Source organism: Galeopterus variegatus, unplaced genomic scaffold, assembly GCF_000696425.1.
Source record: "Galeopterus variegatus unplaced genomic scaffold, G_variegatus-3.0.2 Scaffold28, whole genome shotgun sequence".
Taxonomy (NCBI): Eukaryota; Metazoa; Chordata; class Mammalia; order Dermoptera; family Cynocephalidae; genus Galeopterus; species Galeopterus variegatus.
In genome coordinates, this window is record NW_007726139.1 from 602,345 (window position 1) to 624,168 (window position 21,824).

General features: G+C 37.2%; 1 protein-coding gene across 1 annotated transcript in view; it reads right to left on the reverse strand.

Annotated features, from left to right (window-relative positions):
* Positions 1–21,824, reverse strand: part of RSPO2 (R-spondin 2) — a 158,099-nt gene that overhangs the window by 23,326 nt on the left and 112,949 nt on the right. The window lies entirely within an intron of this gene.

Consider the following 21,824-nt stretch of genomic DNA (forward strand, 5'->3'; position numbering starts at 1 on the left):
ATATCAGAAGTTTGAGCTTTGCTAACTTTTAGAATGATTTTCTTATTCTACAGTAATTACTCTATAAAATCATTTTCTTTCTCAAGAAAGAAAAAGTCTGGTCCTATCTAACAGACAAATTGTGGAGACTACCCCCTCTCTCTGCTCATCTGGGTGTTGATTAAATTCCATTTTCATCCCAAAAGATGAATAGCACTTGATTTGCCCATTCCCAAGCCTAATCCACTATTTAGGTAGCTTTTCTCTATTTTGAGAATGTACCAAAATGGAACCTTCTCTTAGCTACTGTCTGGATCTTTGCAACATTAAAGGAAGATAAGTTAAATTACAGTCACTAGCTTTCACTCCCTTCAGGATTCTTTCCATCATCTCCTTGATTTACAGTACTCAAGGGAGGCACATTTTCCAGGAAACAATGTGATACCTACTTCTTATGTATTTGTTTTCTGGGAGTTGGTGAATATTTGCAGGAAAAGCAATACCAACAGGCTTTAGAGAGAAAAATGTAATAAAGAGGAATCTGACTTCATAGACAGTTTATCCCCATCATTAAGAGCATTAGTCCTGAAGCCAGACTGCCTGGATTCAAATCCTGGCTCCATTCCTTAACTTGTTCAAATCACACAGCTAATATTAATCATGTCTGTGCCCCTATTTCCTCATCTGGAAATCAAGACTAATAATAGTACCTATCGCGTGCAATTATAGCAATAATCAAATAAGTTCACATACTTAATGCAACATCTGGAATAAGTATTCACTATTGGTTATAATCATCATTCTGTTGTTATAAAGCGGAGGCCATGCAACAAAAGGATATTTGTCCAGTTTTTCAATTGATACCGAGCTTTCATTTTTGACCTGGAGCCAGTTGGTTGGGAGTAGAGAAAGCCATTTTCTATCTCTCATGTAGACACAGTCAGCAGCAGCAGCAGCACATAAATAACCCTCCACTTAATGTTTCTCAATTTGGTCCTTTCAGTAATTAGTTGTTAGAACTTCTTTCTGGGTTCTGACAACAGGTTGACCATTGGTTTTAGTTTATAGTGCAACCCATTCCATCCTTAAAAGTATTTTAGGGAGAGGACAAGAGTGAAGATGTCAGGGGGAAATCGATCCTGATACCATCGTAAATCAGAGGCCTGTGATCATTCATCCTAAGTGTGTTCAAATACTTCTTATTAGAAAGAGATTGTGCAACTAAAGTTTACATGACTGAGAACAACTCAAAAGTCCAATTCTGTTTTGTTTACACCAACGGCAAATGTTGAATTCCAAAAATCCTGACTCATCAGAAATATTAAATATGGACAGAAAAAAATCACTGTGTAGTTCAGGACCTTGAAGTTTCATCCACTCTATCTGCCTTAAAATGTGTCTACATTCATTTATCCTGGAGAAAGTATTTTAGAGACCCAAGAGAATACTTAAATATTCTTAATATCCTTAAGTACCAAGGAGATCTTGATTATTTGAACTCCAACCCCTCTTCTGTGGTTATGTAAGCACAGTTTCTCAGAGAGAGAAATAGTTGGCTGCCAGGTTCCATATAGTCTTTATGTTCTTTAACCTTATTAGATCATCCTTTACCCTTTTAAAAAGTCTATAGTTAACAGATGTACTGCTTAGCTGACAAAGTTTGCACAAATAATTAGTTTTACATAAACACATACTGCCTATTCTTCTTTTGAAATGTCATATTTATTTTAAACAAGAGACTAAAAATTTAGTCTTGCCGAAACATTCCAAATTACACTGTAAAGATTTCTCCAACACCGTGCTTCTAGCCTAATCTTTTGATTCCCTTTACTAAAAGTACTTAAATTATATGGAAGTAATAGAACTGGGAGAAATGCCACTTCAAATTTTTATGTATGGAACATTTAAAAGTGGCGAGTTCCTAAAGTGAATACTTTCCGACAGTCACCTCGGTTCAGGACAGCAATATACCACGTAGAGGTTGAGAATGTGCTCTTTGGGGAGTGAGCCTTGTTTTAAGCTGTGGTTCTGCCACTATTGCTTGTCCAAAGCCTCACAGCTGGTATCTTCTCAAAGCCTCAGTTTCTCATCTGTAAAATGTGAGAAATATTAGTTTCTACCAAATTAAGTCAGTGTTATGATTAAACAAGAAAATGAAATAAAGTTTAGCCCAGTGCATGGCACACAGCATTCAATATGTGTTAGTGGCAGTTGTGACAGTGGCAGGGATAATGATGACAGCAATAAGGAATGTCTAGAGGCAAAAAGAACAAGAATAGATCTTTTCAGCCTTCCTTAAACCAAGCACATGAAACAATCTAACTCAGAACCAAGGCACAAGAAAGGTTCAAGCACATGCCCTGACGCTGCTGTCAGCCCAGTGTCATGGCTGTGCTGTCCCAGCTAAGGCACACCATGGACTGTTAGTTTTCTGACTGGTATTACAAGTCTCTCTTCCTATGTCTGATGGATAGTAAGGGCTGGTTTGGATGGGGTTCATTTTTACATCCTCTGACTTACACAGCTTCCCAAAAGTAATTTTTCATTGTTTTGAGAGGATAAGTAACACTACAGAAGTACTCATGTCCAACAAAGTGAGGATCATGCAACAAAAGGAAAATGCCCAAAGGAAAACAAATGTGTAGAAGAGATAAACTCACTTCAGGATGGATGTTTACCAAAAAGAAATTACATCCACAATTCTCTCAGTTGGGGACCAATGGCAAGTGATATGCCCCCTGTTTAGCAGCTGAAAGCCAGCCAGATCCTGTGGCTTGGCTCCCCCACAACCTTTAAATACACGAACTCACAGAACGGCACCCAAGTAAGCAAATAATACACATGCTGCTCTGGGCTAAGGGTTGAGAGAGAGAGGAAACAGAGAACTTTTTCAATAACTACAAGCTTGAAGAGATTATACAGATAAATGGGTTTAGTTTTTGCTAAGGTAGAAAATATTCAATTAAGTCTTCAAAATCTCTGAAGGATACTTTAAAACACAGTGTTAATGTGTGTTATCTCTCTGTCTCCTCCTCCCCTTAAAACTGTCTAGGATAGGTTGCAGGAAACTGAACAAATATAAATTTAATTTCTACGATAGCTGCTTTCCTTCTGTTTTTCATACCTACCCAAATAAGTTTCCCACTATGAAGTGGGATGCAGAGCGATTCTGTATGTACTATCAACTCCGGTTTTTAAAGAGTTCATAAGGCAAATGTCTGCTGGAGAAGGAAAATGTGGCTGATGGGGTTGTCTGGCCCAGTGCAGCTATTTTTCTGTCATTTTAAGCCCCCTCGGTGATTCTGATGCTCTCCTTTGTTTGGGAACCACTTCTCCAGGTCAGCAGCATGAAGACTGTTTTATCTGTATTCTTTAAGGGGACTGACATTATCGACATCATTAAACATTAATATGTGCTCAGGTACTATGCCAAGCATTTCACACATACGGACCCACTCGTATCTGTTACAACTTTTGAGGTAGGTCTCAGTTTACAAATGGATTGAAGTTATGTAACTGTGAAGGTCACAAAGCTACTAACTAAAAGAGTGGGGATATGCACTCCAGAGCTTTTGGTCTTTAACAATATGTTGTACTGCCTGGTTATATAAGAGCTTAAAGGATTAGAAATAAAGTACGAGTGGCATATAGGAAACTAGGTTTGCAAGAAGGATGAAAATAAAGGAAAAGGAACTGAACTTTACAGGCTCTATTGGCCAGATTTCTGTCACTCTGATTGCAGTACTTATCCACTGCCCCCAGTTCTGAAGCAGCAAGTCTCCTGCAACTGCTGAATAACTGCTGATCAACACTGTGGTCCACTCATTCATCTGACCTAATAAACATTCTTTACTACACCATATTGCCACTAGGATTTTTCATGATATGCAGATGCATTCTAAACCACAAAGTTGAATAACAAACACCAGTGCACTAAAATTATATAGTCTTGGTTTTGTCATGATTTCAAAGTATGTTGCTTCATCCCTAAATAAGTCATCTAACTCATAATGGGTACTCAATAAAGCCTTATTAAATATACAACTATGATCTCACACTTGGAGAAACTGGATTATTGTCAGAAGGGCACATACACCACCCGCGGATCCACAGCAGAGCCAGGCTTTGAGGTTGCCCCTATTACCAGACACTTGGTTTGACCACCGTGTGTCATTTTTCATCCCATGACTGTATGATATGGTTCAAATCCTTACTTAACTAATTGACATGCTTAACAACCAAGTAGGATTTTATAATCCAATTTGTTTCTCATCATTTAGGCAGCTTTTTTAACCAAACTGTGCTAATTTGTTTCGGGACATACATAAAATCCAGCATTCCTCTACCCAGGCTGGAAAAGTAATAGCATTTTGCTAGTGAATAAAAAAGTTTAGATCACCCCATAAAACCTTGTGACATGAAATTATGCTAATTACAAGACAAAATTTAAGGTCTAAACTACTTAATAATTCTTATTAATCTTGCACTAAAAATTGATACCAATAATGGACAAGAGTTACTTTGTGTAAAGTAGCTCTCCTCAAATTAATACTATTTCCTTTACAGTAAAAAAGAGTATTAATATAAAGTGTGTCTTTATTCTTCACATATCCACCAAATCATAGTTCTGCAGTACTTCTGGCTCCAAGATAGCCAAAGTCTGGTAATGCCCTTGGTAATTTGAGATCTGCAGTACATGTTTGACACAAGCCTTCTTTATTTTCCCTTTAAATACCGTCAAAACACATGAATGTTATCACTCCCCATTACTTCATGTTTGGATGCTTGGCACTCACAAAATTAACTGAATCATTTGTTTGTATCAAATCACAGAAACAAATATTGTATTAAAAAGAGAAAAATAAAATCAAGCAAAATAGAATAAAATTTTCAGAAGTTCAGTTACAGAAAACTAGGAATTAACAAGTAACATGAAAAAGGCAACTGAAGCAAGCTTCAGAGTATTTCATGACATTCACTACATATTAGGAGCAGTTCTATACCATAGAGCAGGGCAAGTCCCAGGGAAACATTGTCAAATAAGATGCATTCACTTAATTTTCTTTTTATCATCCCAGAAGAGAAATTTGCATATGGCCAGATGTTAAATCTAAACTCCAACTCTGACATTCCTAAGTATTAAAAAAGAGGGTTATATACACAAACGTAAGCTGTTCCTTTTGTGTGTGTTGGGGGATGTTAAACAGAGAGGGGATTGAGAGTAGGAAAAGAAGACTCCAAATTACATATCAGCATCTGCATCTACCACTAGTTTCGTTTACTTAATTAGCAAAATATTAAAAATTTGGCTGAAAATTTAAAGTGAGGTGACCACGCTAATAGAATACATGCAACACTTAAAAAAAAAAGACTACATAACTAAAAAATAGTTAATGCCTAGAAATTTTGGTAACAGGTGCATATTTGTTTCCAGATAAAACCTAGGTGAAATAAGATTATAATCTTATATAATAAATATGCACTCTTCTAGAGTTGGTCTCAAAAAGAAAAAGAAAAAAGAACACTTAACAGACCACTGAAATAGTCAAGGTGGGCAAAGAGAAGAAAGAGTAGGACTGAGTAAAGAGAGGGAGTAGACTACAAGTTGTTAAGGTGGTAAATCAAGTGACATTGGTGGCCAAGAGGATATGGGAAATACGAATAATAGAGGAGATTAGGATGACTTCTAGGTTGTGGCTAACGTGAGTAGGGAGGTGATGTCACCTGCTAAAACAGGGCATAGTAGGTCAAAGAGCTTGTCTGAAAAAAGAATTAGAATCATTTTAGATATTTTGAATTTGAAGTGCATGTGGGATGACCAGGTGGAAATGAGCAGGTCAGGGGCTGGTCAGGAGCTGAAGCAATGAAGGCACTGAGAAGGAGCTGGAGAGAAGAGAGGAAAATGTAATAAGGAAAAGACCATAATCGTAGCAGATACATAAGGTCCCCCAGGAGAAGAGCTAAGACCCAGGAATATCCAGAGTAGCCTTGAAAGAAAAAAGTTGGTCTCTTCCACAAGAAAATACAAGCAGGTATGATGTTTGAAGACACACTGATGAGGAAAGGTGAAGGAGTTTACTTCAACTGTCCACCAGGAGGAGAAGACCTCATCATCTTCCGAGAAGCAGCAGTCCAGGTCAGGACTGACTCCTGCGCTGAATGGTAAGAGAAGAGCAAGCTCGGTAACAGGACATCAGGCTGGTCTCAGGGACGGGCTGAGATTGTGAGGACACCTGTCCACAGAGTCTGTGATTTCTTCAACCTTAGACTGAACCAGGGGTGGGGGACTTTGAAGTACCAGAAGGGGATGAGGCTAAGGGACTAGTGATGAGTAGAGAAATCAGTGTGTGCTCTTCATCCTTATTTCACATGCGTGGTTCAAGGGCTGTCTCTATCCCTCCAGAACCCCAGGCTCCGGCCTGTCTTTCTGAACCTATCACAGAAAGGCTAATAGCCATGATGTAACCTTCTCAAGAACACAGCCCAATGGAGTCTTCGCTTATATATGCATATGCCTCTCTGATTCAGTGCTGAGTTTAAATTAACCATTACACTGTCCATATAAAAAGTCAGATGGCATCATTCTTCCAGTATTACAACCTAGTCCATGCATATCTCAGGCCTGCTATAGAAGTAAATATAAGATCACATAAAATAGTCATCTTTTGAAAAGAGATTGCATATATACTCATATGAAATATACATGTATTTAAATTATCCATTCTCTTTCATTTACTTCTATGCTCATAAAAATGCTGGTCTTAAATTTATCACCCATTTAAAATAAATATATAATATATATATTTACGTAAAATGTGTTTTAAGTACACCCATATTAACAACTCTAAAAATGACAAAACCCATGAACAGACTTCTGGGGGAGCACATATGCCCAGTTTTACCTCTGAGGAATATTTTAAAATTCACTTTCATTAAGCAATTTTTCAAAAAGAAGTTGACATGCCTTTAGTTCTATTTGCCTTAGCTGGCGCCACTCAAGACTTAGAAAGCTTAGAAGACAAGTAATAAGCTAAAACTATCACTGTACAATACCATAGCTTATAAATACAGCATTTTTAGAACAGCTTTGGACTCATTTCAAACCATCTAAAAATTAAAAAACTTGTACTTGGGCCTGATAATCTAGTTTTAAGTATCCAACTGTGAAAATTTCAAAACTCTTTGCCGTGGTGGACATCTTAAAAAATAAAACTACCATTTTATAAATATATATTTTCTAAGATTTTTAAGGAATGCATATGCCCTTTACCCATGATGGGCAAAAGTTACAAAGACAATTCACAAAGGAGAAAATGCAACTGGTAAGCCAAGAAATGGAAGAAGGGATCCTCCTCATTAATAACCAAATAAATAATTAAAAACAGATAAAGTATTTTTTTAAAATCCATAATAAGAGGGGGAGAGGCAGGGAGAAAGAAGCAATTGGTAAAGGGACATGAAAATCAAGTATGTCGTATATTGATAAATCAAAATAAACAAAAAACATAATAAAATTGTATTTTAAAATATAAAACTGAGTTCTGGCATGGTGTGGTAAGGGTGGTACTCACACTGCTGGCAGCCCAATGACAAATATAAATCCTTTGGAAATCCATTTGGCAATATGAATATATTGGGAAAATGTACTCATATCCTTTCATACAGTAATTCTACTGCTCAGTCTAGTCTAAGAAAACAATCCAAAATATGGAATGTTATATTCGGAATGATAATCACAAAAATGTTTTCTTATAAAATAACTTTTCTGATTATAATACTGAGAAAATGTTGATTGCACAAAATTTATATATTACAGAAAGTATAAAGGAAGAACATTTTTCAATATACACATTCATTCAAGTATTTACTGACTACCTACTTGCATGCAAGGAACGTTAAACTCTGACGACTGAGTATTGGGTTCAGCAAGGCTTCCCATAGTAAACCAAAATTCCACTACCAATAAACAATCACTATTAATATCTTGGTGACCTCCAGGTTTAGTTTCCTGTTCAAATACTTTTATTACACTTTTTAATTGGCTGATAGTTATGACTAGGAATGCTATTGATGTTTCCACCTTGGTCCTTTTTATCCAGGAACCCTGCTGACTAAAGGCAACAGTGCTCTCAAAATGCAGGAAAATCTTAAGTGCTCAACTTTAAAATTTAAATATGCTTAAAAAAATTATAGGCTTGCTATGTGGAAAGCACTTTCTCATTTTTATAAATGATACTAATATATATTTTACACAATACTCAGACCTAAAAATGTATAGAAAATGTCTGGAAAGATACATAAAGTTTATGAACTACTGTAAATTTCTAAGCTAATAATTTTAACACTTGTTTCAAAAAACACATATTAACAACCCAAAAGTTATCTATCAAGGGTCTAAATGGACATAATGTACTCACCTTACAATTTTACAATATCTTGGCTTCCTACTAGGTCCTGAATTTCTGAAAACTCCTCATCCTCTAGGGAGGATCATCAAGATTTGGGGAAACCATGACCAGGTCTCCAGATAGAGAAATTAGACAGAACTTCCTAAACCAGTGGGGACAGTAACCCAAGCAGGTGGAAAGAATCAGATGACACGAAGGCTTAGGACTGATGCACCAGGGCCACAAAATTATTTTCTCCTGAATGGTAGAATGGTGCCCTTGGTACCTCGTGAATGAAGAACCAAGGGTTTACCTAACAGAGGAGCTGAGAAGTTGGAACAATACTGCTACATTCTGGAACCGGAAGAGCTCTAGTGTCCCCATCCAAGGTTAGCTGAAATAGTTGCTACAGTCACACTAACATAGAGAGCCATAGCACTCAGCCAATGTTAGCCACGTGCAGACGCTGTGCATTCATTAAACCTGATAAGCCTGCAAGGTAGATTCCATAATCTGCTCCTACTTTACAGAGAAGGAAACCACTATCAGAGATGTATCCAATGCCACATAGTTAATAAGCAGCAGCCGTGGGGAGACAATTTCAGAACTTTTACTCTTTTTACTCCTTTGCTATTCTACCTCCCATCATTTGAGGGCAGACAAAAACAGGAACAGAGAGCAGGTGGCCCAGAATAGAGCCCCATGATATGGTGGTAGTAAGGTTGGGACAGGTTGGCATCAACTGGAGATTTCAGGTCATCAAGGAACCAAAGGTAATCCACAGGAGAGACACCAAAATACCCCTAAATGTCCTAATTTGCAATTCTACATTATGACTTTCCTATAAAGTTACTCTCACAAAGACTTTCAGTTACTGGGTGCTTCAGCAAATGGATTTGATCCATATTACAGAGAGAGCTCCTCCCTATATTTTCAGCAGACCAGTTAAGAAAATATACATTTTGCTCACATACACACACACACATGGGGAATATGGATGAATGGGGTATATAAAGATATTTCTTATATGTCTGCTTAAAATCCTGAACCTGGCCACATAGAATCCTTGAAAAGGAACTGCGGTGTAGTAGTGCTGTGTCAAACACCACTCTAATGCAGAGAGATTTAGTATCCTTGGAGTTTAAGTTGCAAGTTAGAATAGATAAAACATTTAAAAGAATCAGGAGTGTTATTGCCACACCACAAACTAAACTAAAAATTTAAAAACTAAACTAAAATTTTAAAAACTAAAAATTTTGGTTTTCCTACATTTCTTAGTATGTTTATTCAATCAGATATTTTACCTGTTTACAGTGAAGTCTTTGTGAATTAGAGCTTGAAAATATTCAGAAGAAATTAAGATTATATTAAGATTAAACCAGAAATGCTCAAGTAATTCCAGCCTTATGACAGTTTCTAACTATCCGCACCCCAACACACACACACTTTTCTTTTTTGGTAAATGCTCCAGGCACCCTCCTTAAAATACATTATCTTAAACCTTTCACTTATGAATTCCTGCAGAATCACTTAACATCTTGAAGCGAAAGGTTTTCTTTTCAAAATATACATTCTCTCTGTCCACACACTATCACCACAAAAGGTCATTTATTAAAGTTATAATATCCCACCCACTTAGTGAAAATAAATAAATACAATAAAGCAGACCATAACTCCCCAGTCCATCAACTAACCCAATTAAAAATCGTGTGGCTCACCTGATGGTGGCTACAGAAACATGAAAATTATTTGGAAGTTAAACACGAAGCATACGTTCAGTAAAAAAGGGAGTCTCTCCCAAGGGGTGTATAACCTCTGAGGAGACAGGTGACAGATGTGCCCATGGACTAAAATAAAATAAAGATCCGGCCAACCAAGCTGGGAAGGAATTTAAACACAACAAAAGCTCATGTTAGCACATGCTGGTGCCAAATGTATTCTGCAATCTTTAAAAGTAAAGCATTTTGATGAACTGAGACAGTCAGTCCTGGAACTAAAAACCTCCTAACCATCTACCTCGGACTCCCTACCACAAATGCTCCCCACATCTTGCCACAGCACACGCTGACATTGTACTGCGGCAACAGAATTGAGGTTTTTCTGTTATTGTGTTTTTAATGAGTGGTAGGAATCCAATCAAAGCCCCAAATCAGCATAAGATACATTTTGAACGTTTCTCCAAGAGCAAAGCCAGGTGTCAGGAAAGCTAATGTATCTACAGAAGATGAGGAAAGGGGTCGTGGAGAAAGTTCACATGTTTGTGAGCAAAAATAAGATAATTCTTGCTTGTTATTAACTCTGGCCAAGTCTAAACAAACTTTTTTTTTTCCTTCCAGTTATTATTGAGTCATATGGCCACCGGCAGGAACTGTTATCACTTCATTTTCTGCAGAATGTTTCAGAAACTTGAAACCTCCCACACTTTCCTCATGTGAATACTCTGGATTTTTAAACAACCATGAAGTGTTTGCTTCCAAAATTGAATACATTTGATGGCTTGTGTTACAGCTGATCCATCACAAACTGTTTAGCAGGGAAAATGGGGGGAAAAAACTGAGGAGTTACTAAACCAAGGGGCACAATGATGAAAAAGTGATTATGGGACAGTTACACAGAACAGCAATTTAAATGAATTAAAACAGCATTTGCATTGTCTGTCTCTACTGGGCTTTTGCCTCTCTGCTTTGCACTCAATTACTCAAAATGCAAGTCTGAATTACTGAGAGTGAAAGTAGTAACATTTCAAAAATATGTTGTAATCTTCTCTTTATTATTGACCCCTATGAAGCACCTTCTCAACCTGTACAAGAACACAAGGCAGAAGATAACAAGGAAATCAACTGCTAGGCATTTGCCTGCATTCTATCAACAGAACAAGAAAAATCATCTAAAATCTCAAAGTCTAGTGTGTGCTACTAGCTTGCTAATAAAATTAATCCTTAATTTTTCTGGGGCTGTTTGCAAATAAATTGATCAGTTTGTGTGTGTGTGTGTTTAATAACATCTCTCCTTAAAAAAATTATCATCACTTAATATCATCTTTGAACCAGAGATAACTTTAAGGAAATCTCTAATATCAACAGATCTAAACTGATGTCCTATAAGTCAATATAGCAGAACACAGCTTTCTCAAATTTATAGGTTGTAGCCACTCTAGAACCTTTTGATCTTGATTCTGTAGCATCATCTTCAATTTTGGCTATCAACGATCTGAAGGGATTTTTGCCTTTTGCCACTGAGCTGGCTAAAGAAGGAGTTTTGTCCGAGTGGATTTCCTCTTAGACTAGTCTACTTCTTCCTGTGCTGAAGGCTAGTTCTTAAATCTTCACAGAGGTGGTCATTATAAAGTGTTAGATTTTGCCTAAAAGGAACTCAAAATGTAAAACACCAGGTTTCATAACTTTAGCCAAGTTAAGTAAGTATGTGTGTTTTATAACAGACACTTGCCAGAAATGCAAATTATTTCTACAAAGTTCTAATACTGTTATCAATCCCTTGAGACATGCCCCCTTACCCTTCATCCCTCCCCTGGCTATGGTTCTACATTTTTATTGCATGTTTTAAAAAAGAAAAACACTAGTAAAGCTACCCTAGATTCTGGTTTAGGAGTCCCAAGAGATGACACTAAGGTATGGACTTGAGCAGTTTTCTAATTAAAAAGTCAGATGGTCTGTTTCTCTTAGAAAAGCTTCAACTCCCAGTGAATGCTGTGCTCATAGCTTCTTGGCCCAAGGCCATTTAACATCTGCCTCAACAAACCCCTGCCTGAAGTAGGATCTAGCAAGCAATGGACATCTCAAGATATCAAAGAAGAAACAACATGAAAATCTGAAGAATCTCTGTAAGCAAAATGTTGAAAGAAAATTCATTTTATAGCAAAAGCTACTTGAAAAAAGGTATCCAATGAAAAATGAGGAAAAATCAAATTCATTGAACTCTTTTAGCCATTAATAAAATCACCAATCACAGCTCTCTTCTGTTAAAGTTTTTTTAGAAAAGCTTAATATATCTTCTTTATAAACTCAAGCAATTGGTATCAGCTTTTTTTTAATGGTGTCTGTGTTCTTTGCTCTGCCATAGATCACAACCAGAATCCAAAAAAAGAGGCTTAAGACAGCTGTTAGAAGCTACCCTCTGCTGTGGATTGATTGAAATGTGTCCCCCAAAGTTCATAAATTGGAAGCTTAATTCGCACTGTAACTGAGGGTGGGAAATCCTATTATGGTAATTGAACAGTGAGACTTTGAAGAGGTGATTAGATTACAGAAACATACAGTAGTGAATGGATTAATAATGGTGGTCAGGGGCGTGGTTCAGAGGGCTTAAAAAGAACACATGAGTTTCTCTCTCTCTGCTACACCATTTTCTGCCATTTGAGACCCCTGAATTACTGTAAAGCCACCACCAAAGAGGACTCTTGTCAGCTGTGTTCCCTGGACTTTGAACTTCCCAACCTCTGAAACTGTAAGCAATAAACTTCATTTTCTAATAAATCACCCAGTTCCAGATGTTATGTTATAAGCAACAGAGATGGACTAATACCTCCTCCTACATTCTTCATCTAGAAATTATCTTCTGCAGTGGTCTTACTCTAAAACAAACTGTATGAATGTCTAGGAAATTGAGTATTACCAAAGCCTCCTTAGATCCTTGATCTAGATTATGATAAAAACAAAAACAGCAGCCTAATAAGTGCGTGTAGAAAAAGAAAAAAAAATCACTATAACAACGAATAGATTTTGAAGTAATTTGTGTAAAGCTAATTTCTACACACTATACATAATAAATGTAGACCATTTTTTATTTGTGTTTTGGGACTTCATCTGTGAAATGCATTAAGATGTCCCTTGCCAGTTATTTACTTAAATATAAATAAGCTATCATCATAGCAGAACTCAGTAATGGTGCAATTCTGAAATAATCCTTGATTGAACACTCTATAAACAATGTAATAAAACTAAGTGAATTCTTTATCCAGTAGTTAGTGATTAATAAATCACGTTACACCCACTGAAAACCAACCAAGGGGGAGAAAACGTGAAAAGGGAAAGACATTTGAATTAGGTTATATAAAGACACATCGTTTTGAAGAAATGTAACATATACAACTTTCTCCTAGGGCCATAGCACTGCCTTCAATTATCTGCCACCAATTATCTGCCTTCGATTAAACAGCCACCATCTGTAAGAGGTTTGGAGTGGGGATCCTCTGTGCCAGCCTTTGGAGGGTCAACATTCTATAGTGACTTTAGGGAATCAACTCAATCCAGAAAACTGAGATAGAGAATAACCTCCGTCCAGAGAACAGCCCTGGTCTCCCCAAGAATCTCCAAGGGTGGCTGGGCTGCCCATGGTAATACTAAAAGCAGGATCTCTCCTCCGATTCCAGACCAAATATGAGTTAGATTTAGAAGGCATGGAGGCAGCAGAAGGTTGCTATGTTAGAAGGAAAAAATGTACTGGCTGAACAGCTAAATGTCTTATTTCAGCCTATCTGAACATTTTGGCAACTCCATCTGCACTACCATGATCTAATGCCAAAACTTCTTGAAATTCTGGTATCGTAATGATCTCCTAAGAGATACACCAGAGTCATCCCATAATTTAATCACATAACATTTCAGTAAGCTTAATTTCCTCTACATCATTGGTAACAGAAATTCAGATCTAAATTTGGGCCACTTTGACTCTGTACTAATACTGGCTTTGTATACTGAAATAGCCCTAGGAACTCAGTTTTTTTCTTTGACAAAATGAAATGATATCTTGTGTTTAAAACACTAAAATATTTTTTGCCCCTTTTAGGAAAATCCAAATAGAGGACACCAAAGCTTTTTTCCTGGTCAAAAGAAACTATATTCTTGCTTTCTCTAATTTATGGGTGAGGAAAATTTTGGCTAATAACAAATTCTGATTTTGTTGTTGTTAAAAGGAACAGATGCTGAAACATTAAAAACAACATAAAACGCTGTCATGAACCAGCTAGTTGTAAAACAAAGATATAAAATGAATTTAAATGGTGGCTGCTTTTGGTATTTGAGCTATCTGTTTCTTACTGGACTTCCATCTCCGGTAGCGGACAAATGCACTAATTTTCTCAATATGAAAAAAGCCAACATTAAAGCCAAATAAAGTTGGGTTTAAGATAATTACACTAGATTTCATCAAAGCAACTTGGCACTCATCAAAATTCAATCCCAGTTAGTTGAAGAGATTTCATCAGGCTGCTTAAGAAGCAGGGAAATAAACAAAAGTGGAGAGACAATGAAAACAATGTGACAACTGTCAAACGAAATGCAGAGCACAACACTGAATGTTTCCCTAACACAGTGCTGAAATCACTAGGTCTCCACCCCCCACCCACGGATAGATAAACACACATACAAGAAGAATAAATGACCACATATTTTGAATTTTCAATCATCTTTAATTATGCATTCATTGAATAATACTAGTCATGGAATAATTCGTTGCTAAGTACTAAAAGTTGTATATAATATCAGCAATTTGGGGACTGTGTTATAAAAAAAACCTTTTTGTAAAGTACGGGTGCTTAAGAGGTCACCACCCTTGTTTGAACCCCTTTAAGCAAGTTCTTAGTAAATGTAAGCTATTATAAAAGGAATGGTTCAAATTAGGCTACTACCGATGTTATAGTTTTGCAACTAGATATGCTCACATGTCACCCACCTGGTGGAAAGATTTCACGTAGTGGTTCTTGGGATATACAGGTCTTCTGTTTCTGATAAAGTAGAAGCAAACTGGTAATGGCAATACAGAATGCACTGCTTCAAACAGCACTACAGAAGCTAGCCAAATAGCTTAATTCAAAGCACATTTGACGATGACTGTATTAAGTCAATCTGCACGCTTAGAGCTGATGATTATACCAAATAGAAGAGGATGTGAAATGCAACAGACACTTGACATTTGAAGCAGAAATTACTTTAAATTACTCAGGTTAGCAATACCACTCTCAACATGTAAAATACAAGAATACTACAGGAAATCTTCACACAGAAGCATGTGGTTTCCTTCTACAGGTTTTGACTTAAAATGAAAAGAAGCGGGAGGTGGGGAAGGGAGCCTAACAATACACATCTCACCCAGATTAGCACTCAATTGCTTTTACCATTTCATTCCTTTAAAATTTTGAAGAAACGATAAGCATTTTGGAAAACAGACTCCTCAAATCAGCCAAAGTGTATGGTACCTTTTCTACTTATAAGTCCAAGATAATAATCAAAGGCTTATTACTAATTTTAGTCTTTAATCTGGTTATTATCTTGGATTAGACATTCTAATATCTATATTAAGTCTGTACCAATGACTAAAAGTGATCATAGGACTGTAACAGCAAAAAGTGAGCAGAAAAGATGTAAGATCTGTGAGAATTTTCTCCTAGAAGCAAGAGAAGATAATAACTGCTTGAAAACAACAACAACAACAACAAAAAAAAACTTAAAAGAGGCAGTTCAAGATGGAATAGTTTTGTTTGCAGCACATCATGTGCTTTTTCACCTTATACTATATTTAACTACATACAATTTGTATATACAAATGAAATACTGTAGACTAGTTAAAGGGAGAATTTATTATTACTGGTCCATCATAGAATCTTGCAGTATTCACCATAAACAGGAGATATGTTACTAAATTCAGTTCATGCTAAGTCTCATATCATTATTTTGAAAGGAAACACTACAAAAATAAGAGGCTGATCACCATGGAGGATATATACAATAATACGAAAAATTCTAGCTGTATTACCCTTGAGGAATTCCCAGGGTTTACTATGGGTTGAAAGACAAAAAGGCTGTAGAGGAGAAAGAGCCCTAACTTTCATGCCTGAGCAAGAACTAAGCTTTGCCTTTACCATCTATCATTACCATGGAGAAGTTCACCCAGCCTCTTGCCACCTTAGTTTCCAACATGTAAAGGTTGTGTTTTATAAAAAGACATTCTGCTTTTTCAAAAGAAGACTCATGCATGCAGAACCCCAAAATGTAAAAGAGAAAAATATAAAGCTATCTTGTTCAACCCAGGGTGAGACACCAGATCTCTACCTGCTAGGTCTCTCCCAAAGCCCCAAGAAAAACATATACACCATGATACTCTGCAAAGAATCTAGTGTGGACACCCCTGAATCTTAATCTAGAGCTTCCTTCCCTTCTATGAGTCCCACCTTCTCCTCAAGACTTAACTACTGATATTTTATGCATTTAAGGAACTGAACTTCCAAAACGAAAATGTCTTTAGGTACACACAGAGGCAGCACACATTACTAAACTTGTTACAAACCTGTACCCCCATTTCTAACTTGACTCATATATTCCCACATTCCTGTGACTCAGGTGGCGAGTTTACTCGTTATAAACTATATATCAGATGCTATACCCATGTTTTAACTTCTTACCGAATACTCACATACCCAGGTTTGAGGTTTGTAAATGAATCACACAAATGGGGCAGAGACTTCCTCTTCCCCGTGATCATGCTTTAGTCAACCTCAAATTCTTCTGGCAATGGCCAACCATGAGACTCAACTTGTCAACCAACTCTTACTGATTTTGAATTATCTTCTGAATTCATTCCTTCTTATTTCTACTCCGTTTGCCAGAATTTTTGCCCTTTTGCTCCCTAACACATGTGTTGTTTCAAACATATTCTCTATATTTATATGGATGTTAGGCGACACACATCCCATTTTTTCATACTTTGCCCAGTCTCTCTTCCCCCTTCACCCTCTACTCATTTTCACTTATTCCATCCACCCAGGACTCCAGATTTGTATTCTCAAGTCTCACCTCCTCAACCACCAATAATAGCCTGTCCTATTCATGCTGCAACCTTCGCCCTTTCAACATTTGACGCCTTGTGCTAATCAGGATACTCCATGACTGTCCCCACCATTTTTAGAACTTAGTGTTTCAATGTCACCAACGAGATTACACTGTAAATGGGGGGAAGCCAGTTCAACTCTGCACATGCTGACACATCTGTTAGTTGGAATGCAAATTAAACTTTATCTCCTCTGTTAAAAAAAAGTTATAGCAATATTCTAGATAAAGAGAATTAAAAGACTTCAAATAGAGCAGAAGCAATAGAAATGAAAGATGAATGGACAGCTGAGAACAGGACTGGGTGGATAGTGATTTAAAAAATAACCCACATTTTTGGATCCTTCACTCTATGAAAAGCAAAGTATGAATGATGTTATTTAATCCTTACAACAACCCTAAGAAGAGCATATCTGTTATCATCCCCATGACACAGATGCTGACACTGAAGTTTAGAGGGATTAAGTAAACCTCTTATGTTTACACACTTTTAGGTGGTTGAGCAAAGATTTGAGTCCTAATCTGTCTGAATATGGATGAGATTCAAAGACAGGGCTGAGCGCCTGGGTAACGGGGAGGCTAGTGATACCATTGGAATGGATTGCCAGCCCAGGAGAAATGAGCTGGTGGAAAGACGGTAAGTTATGTTTTAGCTATGCTTAGTTGGGCATGCTGGCAGGACACCTAAAGAGAGAGCCCACCCATGTACAAATCTGTGGGATTGGGGATCAAGAGGAAGACGTTTTATGTCTGAATGATAGTCAATGCTTTGAGGCAGGCTGAACTTAAAGGAGAGGCAAGAGCAAGGCAGCAACGAGAAGGATGGAAAATATTGCATAATTACAAAAAATATACATAGCAGAATAATAGGAAGAACTCAGCTACTTGTCTACGTGCTTCTTTACTACTTCCAACAATCCTGTGACTTATTATCCCCGTTTCATACATGACTAAGCTTTTGGAAATTAAGTAACTTGATGTTATTCAACCAATAAGTGGCCAGGACCAGCATATATCAAATCTAAAACTCCACTACTATACAAACATCCGCCATGCAGAACCTAGATGACTAATTGTCCAAGATATCCTAGTATGTGTGGCAGGGTTGGAGGGAAGGTAGCCGAAAAAGTCAAGAGCAGAACAGGTTAAAGGATTAGAATTAAGGAGGAACAATACAGGATACACTGTTTCCCACCCTGTGTTGCAAACAGCACAAATTGATAACTACACAGTTTTTTCCTGAACCTAGCACTTAACTCAGAACCCTTTTCAACCCAGCATTCCAGGCAGCTGCTAGTAATCGACATGCTAGATAAAACCATCGTAGACTATGCAAGTGAAATTGGGCCTTGTAGGAACATTTTCATCCTTAACCTGAATTATATTTAATTTGTGTACTTTAAATTTTCAGAGCACTCCAAACTGGCTGGTAAAGGAAACCCATTCAAAGGTTAACATGGCAAGCTAGAAAATTGGAAATAATACATCCAAGAATCTTGGTAAATGGCAAATAAAGGTAGTAGTTAGAAACAAATATAGTTCACTTAGGGGGAAAGAAAAATGTTCCTAGATTTAAAACAAACAAAAAAAATTGTACAAATACAAACTAGGGAATGGCCTGGCTTAGAAAGTTGGCAGAAAGATACACAGGGGTCACAGCAGACTGTAAGCTGAGCAAAATCCTGCACTCTCTAGAAAAGCAACCACAACAGAAAAATGCATAAACATCAGAACCCGTAAGTATTATCTGGTAATTCTCCCACTGAACTCAAACTATGCTCAATGCTCTGCTCCAATCTGGGATGTACAGTTTATCCTCTTACTTACACCTTACCACTTACCAACATAACGTTCGGTCACTTTCATCTTCAATTAACCTTCTGCTAAAATACCTCCACACTCAGAAACCTCCAATGGCTCTCCACAGTATGCAAGGTAAAATTCAAAGGTCTTGTTCTCTCCATGGGCACACTTCAAAGTCAGGCTGCAACTCACATTTTCTGCTGTGAGCTCCTGTAACTGCCATTCACAAACCCTGAGCTTCCACCAGGCTGGTCCGCTCACCTTATCTTGAATGCATGAGGAACGTTTTAATGTCTGCATCTTTCCTCGTAATGTTCTCTCCATCTAAAATGGCCTCCCTCTTTAAAAGTGATTTCTACCCACCCCTCCTAATATAACTTAAGTTTTCCTCTTGAGGAAATATTCCTCGGTCACAAAAAGCTAAAAATGATATTTTTTCCTATCATATCAGAGCCTGTAACAATACTTAATTGATATTCAAGAATTCAGCTTTGAGCTGGCTGGTTAGCTCATTTGATTAGAGTCTGGTGCTGATAACACCGAGACCAAGGGTTCGGATCCCTGTACTGGCAAGCCACCAAAAACAAAAAAAAAACAAAGTTGAATTTTTTGTTATTTTGTAATGTGCATTTTCTTCTTACCTCACCAGACTACAAAACTCTTGTTTGTATCATTTCCCACCCCTACCCCACCCCCATTTCTTTAGGAAGTAATGGATGGTTAAACAATTGATCAGATGGACATATAAATATGGCAAGAGAAAAATCATAGATTGCTTAGAACCCCAGCTCCAACACTGGAGTATCTTGAGGAAGTAGGTTCAAAAGAGAAATGGGAAGTCATCTTGTAACATACAAGGGTACTTCAAAAAGTTCATGGAAGGGCCGGCCTGGTGGCGCACTGGATAGTGTGCCGCTTGGGAAGCGCGGCGGCGCTCCCACCGAGGGTTCAGATCCCACATGCAGACCGGTTCCCGCTCACTGGCTGAGCGAGGCGCGGGAGCAGCGCCGAGGGTTGCGATCCCGTTGCCGGACACGGAAAAAGACAAAAAAAAAAAAAAAAAAGTTCATGGAAAATAGAATTGAAAGATAATATGAGTCTTTCCATGAACTTTTTGAAGTACTCTTGTATTTTAATAAAGTCAAACTCCATAACCATTTTCTCAAAGATCATGTGGTTCCTCATAACAAATAATTTTGACACAGATTAAGATGATCAAAGGCCAGCCTTGTAGAAAAAACAAAAACCACAAATGGTTATCTAAAATATTAGTGCAGGGCTTGAGGTAATCACCAGAAATTACTCTGCATACAAATATGTAACTCCTTATCTTATTTAAGAATGTCTTACTATCTAGAAAAAACACCATGTTTACTGACAAATTTGAAGGGTAACTGCCCCCCAAGCCAATATATCTGCACATCTTCTGGATTCTCTACATAACATGAAGTTCCATGAATGTATTCAATATTCACTGAAAGAACTTACTGGATGAATCCAGTCAAATATAACTGATAAGTCAAAAAGTCTGGATTCCATATGACTCATGCCTCTACTGAGTCATGCACAATTATACCTTCAGTTTGAGGGATAAACACCAAGCTGTCTTCTGCCTTCTGGAAACATGGATGTGACGCTACTATTGTTGAGGACATTGTCCACCATACCACCCATTGTCCTAGATGTGATTCTCCAGAGAAATCTGTTTAATACTGTAGAAATCCTTGTAGTGTTTGTCTTCCTACAGAACTAGAATATTTTCTTTTCTGTAAGAATTAACATTAATTTCTTCAGTTCTGTGATGTGAGTCTTACCTCTCCCACATGCATGCACACTCTTCAATATATCTGAAACTAGGATGAGTATTCATATATATATATGTATATACATATATGCATGTGTGTATACATGTGTGTTGTGTATTTGTATGTATACATGTATGTTTTTCCCTCCAAAAGCTGTTACTAAATTGATATTGTATTTTATAGTTAATCATTCATTTAAAATTAATATGGAAAAAAATCCTACGTTTTCCCTTTGCCTGATAGCAAACCCAAGGTCAAATTTTTGGCCCAATTATTTCAACCAATGTACATTCAAATTGCTTTTTTTTTTAATTGGACCCAAGCTTGTGTTCTGATTTAAGTTTTTCCTAGTTATGATCTTTTACATTTTTTTTACCATATTAATTATATATCTTTTTACGTAAAGTTATCACTAAATCCTTTGAATAATGAGCAGGATATAAGTCATAGCATCAATTATTGAGACTACGTCTTGACTTAACAAGTTCAAATATTTTACTCCTAATTCCCACAGTCCTTAATTACAAGAAAATAATATTAACACAAAGAAATATTAGGTCCACGTATCACATAAACAGGTCACATGGAAAGCAAAAACTATATTTTTAGGTTGAATTAATGGTAAAAATAAAATTTTGCCATCTCTGTTGCACAAAGTAATTTTATCATCTTAACCACTTCTGTGTGATGACAACATGAATCCTGCTGGGATTTTAGTAAAACTCTGTCATTCTTTCCATTAACATGTTTCCTTTCTGCCTCCGGATCCTGGAGAACATCCACCAGTCCAGCTCCAGGTCAATCCAGTAGCTGGAGAAGTATTACAGGAAATCTAAATGAACAAAACCGCCTGCTCTTTTCATCAACACCATTTTGAGATCACAGAGAGGTGTCTGATGAGGAGAATAAGTTGTTCTAACAAACCACGAAGGAACTTCTACTTAAGACTTTCTTATCTTATAAACAGAAAAAAGAAAGTCTTGGCGGCGGGGCGGGGGGGGGGGGGGGGG